The sequence below is a fragment of the Macrobrachium nipponense genome, chromosome 19 (assembly GCF_015104395.2).
Source record: "Macrobrachium nipponense isolate FS-2020 chromosome 19, ASM1510439v2, whole genome shotgun sequence".
Lineage (NCBI taxonomy): Eukaryota > Metazoa > Arthropoda > Malacostraca > Decapoda > Palaemonidae > Macrobrachium > Macrobrachium nipponense.
The window spans coordinates 75771205-75781204 of NC_061088.1; the positions used below are offsets into that span (position 1 = coordinate 75771205).

The following is a 10000-nucleotide window of genomic DNA, read 5'->3' on the forward strand; positions in this document are numbered from 1 at the left end:
GTTAGGAAAAAGCAGCACTGTTCTTTAAACAGTAAAGTAAAAACAGGTTATAATCTGGAAAAAGCAGCAGTGAGCTTTTTATATTAAAATTAAAATTTATTATTGCAAGGGAAAAGCAGCAGTGTACTTTTAATATTAAAGAGAACATTATTATTGCAAGGAAAAAGCAGCAATGTGCTTTTAATAGTAATGCAAATATAGGTTATAGTCAGGAAAAGCAGCACCGTGCTCTTAATATTAAAATGTTTTAATAGTAAAGTAAAAACAGGATCTAGTCAGGAAAAAGCAGCAATGTGTTTTTAATATTAAAATGAGAATTGACTTTTGCTAAGAAAAAGCAGCAATATGCTTTTGATATTAAAATGAAAATTGACTTTTGCAAGGAAGATGCAGCAATGTGCTTTCATGACAGGAAAGAAAAAAAAGTCCCAGATTTGAGACAAGAGAAACGTACGTCTCTTGCTCAGAATTATTTATTGGAGCTTGGAATATTGCCCACTGAGATCCTTCACATGAGTGGTAAAAGAAAACAAGTAAAACTTCGGCGCAATCGAGTTTTCTGTAGAGCGTATAATGCTGTATGGACGGTGGATGATGCACATAACAATTTGCAGCCCTCTAGCCACAGTAGTTTTAATTTTTTTCTTTAGACAAACAAGTGCGGACGGACAGACAAAGCCATCTCAATAGTTTTCTTTGACAGAGAACTAAGAAATGTATATTCGAGATTTTCTGATATTAGAATAATAATAATAATAATAATAATAATAATAATAATAATAATAATAATAATAATAATAATAATAAAAACATTTAGGAAAACAACTGTAGGTACCAGCCGAAATAAAATAAAGAGAGATATTCATATTTTAGTCAGCCTTTCCAGAAATAGCCTTCGCGTGATTTTGCCCTTATGAAATTACGAGTACCAGAGAGAAAAAGAGAATTTATTATTCAAAGCTCCTCTGGTACGCAGGCACGTCAGTATTGACATTAAGATTACATCGTTGCCTGAAGCACTGAGTTCATCACACGTGTCTCTGAAATACGGTTATTGGAGTCCTGTCAAAATAACGAACCATTGACATCCTGATGTTTTGCCTTCATCTCATAAATAAGTGGCAGTTGGTAACTCGCCTGAAAATTGAAAGCAATTTGCGGAAACACATTAGAGAAAAAAAGTGACGGAAATTAACTTTAAATCTGAGATTAAACCAATTGTGATTTTTAACGCTGGATAATTACAACCGTTCCCCTTTTATTCAAGACACACTTTTACCTCCTCGTCTTTTATCATTACAGGCTGCGTTCGTCATTACTTTGGAGAGATCTTTTAATTGCGCGTTCCCTGATCGAACGACTCTCCCTTTTTTTGCTGCCAAGCTTTGGAAGTCTGATTCTTGGAATTTCAGCTTTGGACGTCTTATTCTTGACATTTAAGCTTTGGAAGTCTAATTCTTGGAATTTAAGCTTTGGACGTCTTATTCTTGACATTTAAGCTTTAGAAGTCTGATTCTTTACATTTAAGCTTTGGAAGTATGTTTCTTCACATTTAAGCTTTGGAAGTCTGGTTCTTGGAATTTGAGCTTTATAAGTCTTATTCATGGAATTTAAGCTTTAAAGTCTAATCATTGATATTTAAGCTTTGGAAGTCTAATTCGTTTAATTCAAGCTTTGGAAGTCTAATTCTTGACATTTAAGCTTTCTTGACATTTGAGATTTGGAAGTCTAATTCGGGGAATTTGAGGTTTGGATGTCTGGTTCTTGACATTTAAGCTTTGGAAGTCTGGTTCTTGGAATTTTAGATTTGGAAGTCTAATTTGTGAAATTTGAGGTTTGGAAGTCTAATTGGTGACATTTAAGCTTTGGAAGTCTGATTCTTGACATTTAAGCTTTGGAAGTCTGGTTCTTGACATTTAAGCTTTAGAAGTCTGGTTCTTGGATTTTGAGCTTTGGAAGTCTAATTCGTGGAATTTAAGCTTTAGAAGTCTAATTATTAAAATTTAAGCTTTGGAAGTCTAATTCGTTTAATTTAAGCTTTGGAAGTCTAATTCTTGACATTTAAGCTTTCTTGACATTTGAGATTTGGAAGTCTGGTTCTTGGAATTTGAGGTTTGGAAGTCTAATTCGTAGAATTTAAGCTTTGCAAGTCTAATTCTTGACATTTAAGCTTTGGAAGTCTGGTTCTTGGAATTTGAGCTTTGGAAGTCTAATTCGTGGAATTTAAGCTTTTCAAGTATTCTTGACATTTAAGCCTGTAAGTCTTAATTCATGATATGTAATCTTTAGAAGTCTAATTATTAAACATTTAAGCTTTGGATGTCTGAAGCTTGGAATATAAGCTTTGGAATTTAGGTTTTGGAAATCTAATTTTTGGCATCAGCTTTTGAAGTCTAATTCTTGGAATCCAAGCTTGGAAGTCTCATCTTTGAAATATAAGCTTTGGAAGTATAATTCTCAGAATTAAAGCGTTTGAAGTTTAATTCTTGGAATGTAAGCTAGAAGGTCTAATTCTCGGAATTTAAACTGTGGAAGTATAATTCTCGAAATTTAAGTTTTGAAATTTATTCTTGCAATTTAAGCTTTGGAAATCTAACCTGAAATGTAAGCATTGGAGGTCAAATTCTGGGAATTTAAACTTTGGAAGTGTAATTCTCTGAACTTAGCCTTTGAGACAATTTTTGGAATTTAAGCTTTGGAAGTCTAATTCTTAGAATTTAAGCTTGGGAAGTATCATTTTTTTATTTAAGGATTGGGAGCCTAATTCTTGAAATTCAAGCTTTGGAAGTATAATTCAGGAAATTTAAGCTTTGGAAGTCTGATTCTTGTGATTTAAGCTTTGGAATTCTAATTTTTGGAATTCGAGTTTTGGAAGTATAATTTTTGGAATTTAGTAAGCGTTTGAAGTCTAATTTCTAAATTAAAGCTCTGGATTTCTGTTTTTTTATGTCTAAGCTTTGACTGTCTGAGCTTCGATTTCTCAGCTCTAAAATGCAATCCTTGGAAGTGTAAGGTTTGGAATGACTGATATTTATAATTCTCTGTAATTGTGAACTTTGGAAGTCTGCTCTTTGGAATTCTATGCTCTGGAAGTCTGCTTTTTGGAACTCTGATTTTTGGAATTCTAGGCTTTGGAAGTCTGATCTTTGAAATTCAGAGCTCTGGAAGTCTGATCTTTGGAGTTCTGAGCTCTGGTAGTCAGAGTTTTTGAACTCTAATCTTTGGAATGATAAGCTTTGGAAGTCTGATCATTGGAATTCCGAACTCTGGAAGTCTGATCTTTGGAATTCTAAGCTCAGGATGTCTGATATTTGGAATTCTAAGCTTTGGAAGTTTGATCCTTGGAATTCTAATTTTTGGAAGTCAGATTTTCGGAAATCTGATCTTTGGAGCTGAGCTCTGGCAGTGTGATCTCTGGAATTCTGAGCTCTGGAAGTTTTGATCTTTGGAATTCTAAACTCAGGAAGTCTGATCTTTGGAATTCTAATTTATGGAAATCTGATCTATGAAATCCTGAGCTCTGGAAATCTGATATTTGGAATTCTGAGCTCTGGAAGTCTTATCTTTGGAATTCTAATCTCAGGAAGTCTGATATTTTGAATTCTAAGCTTTAGAAGTCCGATCTTTGGAATTCTAATCTCTGGAAGTCTGATCTTTGGAATTCTAAGGTCAGGAAGTCTGATATTTGGAATTCTAAGCTTTGGAAGTCTGATTTTTGGAATTCAAAGGTCAGGAAGTGTGATTTTTGGAAATCTGAGCATTGGAATTCTAACGTTTTGGGTGCTTTCTTCAGCTGTCTAAGCTTTCTGCAGTTTAGAATTCTAAGCTGTGACAGTCTACGAATTAAAATTGTTACTTTTGACTCTCAGATTTGTCAGTCTGAGTTAGTAGTCTTAAGTTTTGTCATTCCAAACTTTGAAAGTCAAATTTCTGGAATTATCAACTGGCATTCTAAGATTTGGGATTGTCAACATTGGCATTTTGTGCTTTGGAATTGTCAACTTATGGATTCTAAGTTTTCAAAACATAAGCTTTGAAATTAAAAACTGCGGAATCCTAAGCTTTTTAAGCCCCACTGGCCATTCTTCTTTTTCCCTTTTCTTGCCATTTCCAGATCTGGGCAAGAAATGGGCATTTGGCTGTCCATCTTATTGGCTTTATTACTCAAGAAGATAGGCAGTATCCTCAGCCGGCATTGCTAGGTTCGATTCTTGGGTCAGGATTGGTATCTAGGGTGCGCCTCAGCAGCAAGAGGTCACAAAAAGGTACAAGTCAGTAGCGAGAGGTCATGAGTGAGGAGCGAGTGGTCACGAATCAGTTGCGAGAGGTCATGGGTCATTGACAAGAGGTCACGGGTCAGTTGGGAGAGATCATGGGTCATTTGCAATGTTATATATATATATATATATATATATATATATATATATATATATATATATATATATATATAAAAGAAAACATTTAATAAAATAAAGCTTCAACTTTGGAGGCTTAAAGAAAAATCTTTAAGCCAGATTCATAAAGATGTACCCTGTGAGAACTTTTTTTTTTTTTTAATATTAAACGAACTTATGGTATTTCCTAATTAGAGGAAAGGCCTTTTAGTAGCAAAGTCTGATGATTTCTTTAACTAACATCATATTTTTTCATTCCATGATTTAAATAGATCCCTGTTATTATTATTTTATTATTATTATTATTATTATTATTATTATTATTATTATTATTATTATTATTACATTCAGGAAGAATTAAGAGGAAGGAAACTAAAATTCAGAGAGAAGAGATGCCACTTATCAAAAATGAAACGAAAATAAATGACCTAAGATGAATATAAATCGATTAATGTTATTTGCTTAGAATTTATTATATACATAGATGATTTTCTTCAAGATGAGTGCTTGCTTGTAGTGTACTAATGATTCATGCACAAGATTTGTAACCTTACTTGATTTTTAGAAATATTCGAAATATCGTATATATATATATATATATATATATATATAATATATATATATATATATATATATATATATATATATATACAGAGAGAGAGAGAGAGAGAGAGAGCCACAAGTATCTTTTTATATCCACTTCATTATAACTTGGGAATAACCGAGAGCCAAAGGAAATCATAATTAAGTGCGTCTGCCCCAGCCAGGATTCGAACCTTCATAGCCCAGTGGTCAAAGTCAGCAGTTTATCTTTGTCTCTAAACCAGTGGCCCAGGTTCGAAACCTGGCCATGGCGGAAGTAGTACTCGTCAGTTGTAATTCCCTCTGGCTGCACTGGTATTCCCAAGGTATAAGAAATGATATTAACGATAGTTGTTGGTTAATAATATGTGAATACAGAAATTTCATGATGAATAATTGGCAAGTAAATATATATATATATATATATATATATATATATATATATATATATATATATATATATATATATATATATATGTGTGTGGTGTGTGTGTGTGTGGGTGTTATATTATATATATATATATATATATATATATACTATATATATAATATTATATATATATATATACATATATATATATATATATATATATATATATATATATATATATATATATATTATATATATTAGAGAGAGAGAGAGAGAGAGAGAGAGAGAGAGAGAGAAGAGAGAGAGAGAGAGAGAATTGAGTTTATGTTTATTCACGTTCTTATGCGTGAGAAGAAACAAGAAAACGTGATGTGCCGTGATAAAGGCTGTACACTACTACTAATACTACTACTACTACTGCTCCTTCTGTTGGTATTCATATATAAGTAATCGTAATAATTCTTGATGTGGTTTAAAAAAATACATTAATAAAAAGGCAAGTCAGTGCACTTCAGTTCAACTGACTTGCGTGACTATTGCCAATTCTAGTCTTTAATAAGAAATCATATACATGATTCAGTTTTTGGAAATCTCCACCCCCCCCCCCCCCCGCCTCAAGGCCTCCCCTCCCACAATATAAAACTGGAGGTTATTCCTTGCTTTCGTTATTTTCTTTTTTTTACTATTAGAGTATCATTTCAATTGCTGTGTATTTACTACTGTTTGCCTTTTCCCCTGATACATAATGTTTTAATGGAAGGAAATTACTCTTGTCAATGACTGTCATAAACAATAATAAGAGTGAAATGACTGCTATACTACTGTCATAAATAATAATAATAATAATTCTCTTCTTTCTTTATGGATTTCCCTTTGCCTCCTGTTACTTCTTTCTAATGAACACCATATTTTTGGAAGCTTGAATTTCTAGTCATTGGCCCCTGTTGGTTTGTTCCATATGAATAGGGTCCATCTTCTGAATAATAATGAAATTACTGCTATTACTACAATAATAATAATAATAATAATAATAATAATAATAATAATAATAATAATAATAATAATAATAATAATAATAATAATAATAATAATTAATTAATTAATAATATAAAATCAGAACTTAACGATTTAATCTTATATATTATCTTTGTATATAAGATTAATTCGCTGAATTCTGCCATTCTATTCGACAGGATTTGTTTAAAAGAGGATCTTCTTGCAAAGGGATAATAATAATAATAATAATAAAATAATAATAATAATAATAATAATAATAATAATAATAATAATAATAATAATAATAATAATAATAAAATGGCAGAATTTAACGAATTAATCTTATGTATTATCTTTGCTATATAAGATTAATTCGCTGAATTCTGCCATTCTTTTCAACAGAAGTTAGTTAAAAGAGGATCTTCTTCCAAAATAATAATAATAATAATAATAATAATAAAATAATAATAATAATAATAATAATAATAATAATAATAATAGTAATAACAATAATAATAATAATGAGAGTCCTACGACTGTTCTTTACTGCCACAAACGATCGTATTCTTCAGATAAATAAAGTAAAAGTGAAAAGATGATTGGCTTATCCCCCATCCTTAGACGCTGTATCTATCAGTTACAATAGTATTCCACCCCTGTGTTTATCAGTAAAATAAAAAAATGGCGATGATGGTGACCCATGACCCTGGTTTTAAAAAGAGGGTTGTAGCACCTTGGGTGGAGGTAGGGTATAGTAGGGTAAGGGCGGTAGAGGGAGTTGGGTGATTATTTAAAGAGTTTTCTTTGTGCAGTCACAACAACAACTGATGTTGTTGTTTTAATTGCGACTTCAGTTGCTTTGTCTTTGTTGTTTCGTCGAACAGTCCATCTTATCCGTGACATTTTGTTTACTAACGATATGTTTACTAAGGAATTGGTCTCGTTGGCGACTGATGTATTCACAATGGTTTATTACATAATTACGAATGAATCGATAAACATTGGCTTTGTTGTTCTCATTGTTTATCACTAAACGGAATGATAAATAAACAATAAACGTTTGAAAAAAAAAAAAAACTGAAGAAATTTTCAAGTAACAAAGATGACTTTCAAATTACTATCCTCGCTTCCTTCAGCGTAAGAAATTGTACAAATAGTAGTCATTACAAGGCATTGTCTATAGTAATTGGGATATCAATAGATAAGTATCTTTATAACCAGCGATGATAGTACTACTATCGTCCATCATAGTTATAATAGTATTAGTGGTAGTTGGTGTGGTATTAATAGTCAAGGATGTAGTAATAATAGTATTAAGCTCTTTTCTAAAGTAGGATCATCAGAAAGACATTGAATTAATAGTAGTAACTGTGATGATAGTACAGGTATAAGTAGTAACGACAAAATACTTTCTTAATTATGATAGTACTAGTAGTCATCATAGAGTAGTATCGCTTTTGCCAGCAACAGTAGTTTGTGGAAAACCGTAACTAGAACCCGAAATATTAACATAGTTATTGTGAACATTAATAAGGCATAGTCTTTGTAATGCAGGTAACAATACCAGATATGATTACTCCCAGCCCCCTAAGTAAAGTTATTTGGTTTACGTAGCTTCTGATAACTCGTTTGATGTTAACTTGGTTCATAAACCACTAAGTACATTCAGAATAATTGCACCGTATTGACATCCAGGACGAACCGTTTGAGAAAAGAAAAACATAAATAAATGTTTATACTGACGGTTGAATCTGTTTCGTTGTTTTCAAACAGTTGATGTGATATGTACTGAATTAATTTAGCAAATGAATAAGAATGTTTTTGGTAAGGAGGTAAGTTAATAAACAGTTTTCGAGAAGAATTTGAGAGAATCGAGTGAATATCTTTGGTGGACTCCCCTAGAAGTTGTAAACTCCAACTTTGCATTTCCAGTCGATGAATATATATTAAGAAAACGCCAACCTCGTGAATAAATAGTTATATCTAATAAGTCTTTTTATTTCCAAATATAGAAGATATTTCAAGGGAAAAGACGTCACATTGAAAATAGATGAGAATAAATTCTCACAGCTGATCATTCATTATGAAAATATTCGGTTTTCTAGAAAAAAAAATTCTATCTTGATCTCTTTGAGAGATGAATTTATGCGATGCAGATGTATTAACAAAATAATGCTGTGTATCTAAATGACATTCTCGTGTATGAATTGACAGGTTGAATATTTCGTGCAAATCTTACCTTCTCTGTTCTCACCAGGTGACGAATTTTGCAAACGACATCGGTTCTGATTATTATGTCACGGAATTTTGTAACTATCACGATAGTCCATTGATCTCAGTATTTATCCTTTCAAACGTGGGGTGTAGTACCATGAATGTTTTTGTATATGCAATGACACTTTTCCTGTATGTGTGCGTGTTATTTTTTTTTTATTTGGTTAATTTATTTATTCTTTTTTTTACTCGTTCGAGCGTTCGCTCCTGACAGAAAACACGACCTGGTGTTCCCAGTGCGAACCAGTCACGCGTCTATCATTAAAATGCTTAAAAAAAATTTATAAAAGGATTAAAAACCTCCATCCACCTTCCCACGTAACATTTAGTACACGTGTTTATCGCTTCCAGAAATCCAGGGGGGGCGAGCTGCTCTCTCCCTCGAGAATTCCTGCATCGCAAACTCGACCTTCCGTAGAGCGTTTCAACGCAAAGCGGCCGCGAATCACACGTCACTTATTTTTCTGAGCGGACGATATATGGGCATCGGATCATGGGGAGTCGAGACCGAGGCGTGTCCGGCAGGGCCACATTCCACTTCCTCGCGGCTTGGCGGTCCCAGCCACACTGACAGAGAGAGAAGAGAGAAGCAATGGGCCAAGGGCGGGATAGGAAGAGGAGGAGGATTTGTGTGAGGTGGGATGGGAGGAGGGTGGGCCAGGTGGGGGGATGGGTGGGGAGAGAGACTCCTGCTGGCCACACGGCGCACGCCGTAGGAGTCCTACGCTCGGAACCTTTTCAGGTCCTATTTTTTTTTTATTATTATTATTATTGATCGATTGGGTTCCTTATGTTTTTGTTTATTATTGATTGGCTTCCTTACTTTTTTCTATTACTGAATAATTTACTTATTTTTAATCATTGATCGTGGTCCTTATTTTTTTTTTATTATTGATTGAGTTCCTTATTCATTTTATAATGGACGAGTTCTTTTATGTATTAATTGTGAGTCCCGTATTTTTTTAGTATTGATTCAGTTCTTTATTTTTTAATTGTTAATTTAGGTTTTTTCATTTGACTCAATTCCTGATTTTTAATTATTGATTGACTGAGTTCGTTTTTTTTAAATATTGACTGAGTTCCTTATTTTTTGGTTATAACTTTTTTAATTTATTGACTTCAATATTTTTTTTATTATTGATTGATTGAGTTCCTTTCGTGTTATTGATTGACTGATTCCTCATATTTATTATTGAATGAGTTCTTAATTTTGTTATTATTGATTGAGTTTCTTATTTTTTATTATTGAATTAGCTCCTTATTTCTTTCGATTGATTTACTTATTCTTTTATTACTGATAGATTGATTGAGTTTCTTTTTTTATTTTGATTGATTGAGTACCTTTTTTTATATTGATTGATTGAGTTCCTTTTTTTCTTATTGA

At 32.4% G+C, this 10000-nt stretch overlaps 1 pseudogene; it reads right to left on the reverse strand.

The window, feature by feature from the left end:
* LOC135218456 (irregular chiasm C-roughest protein-like) overlaps nt 1-9179 on the reverse strand; it is a 134698-nt pseudogene extending 125519 nt beyond the window's left edge.
* Between the last annotated feature and the right edge of the window lie 821 nt (nt 9180-10000).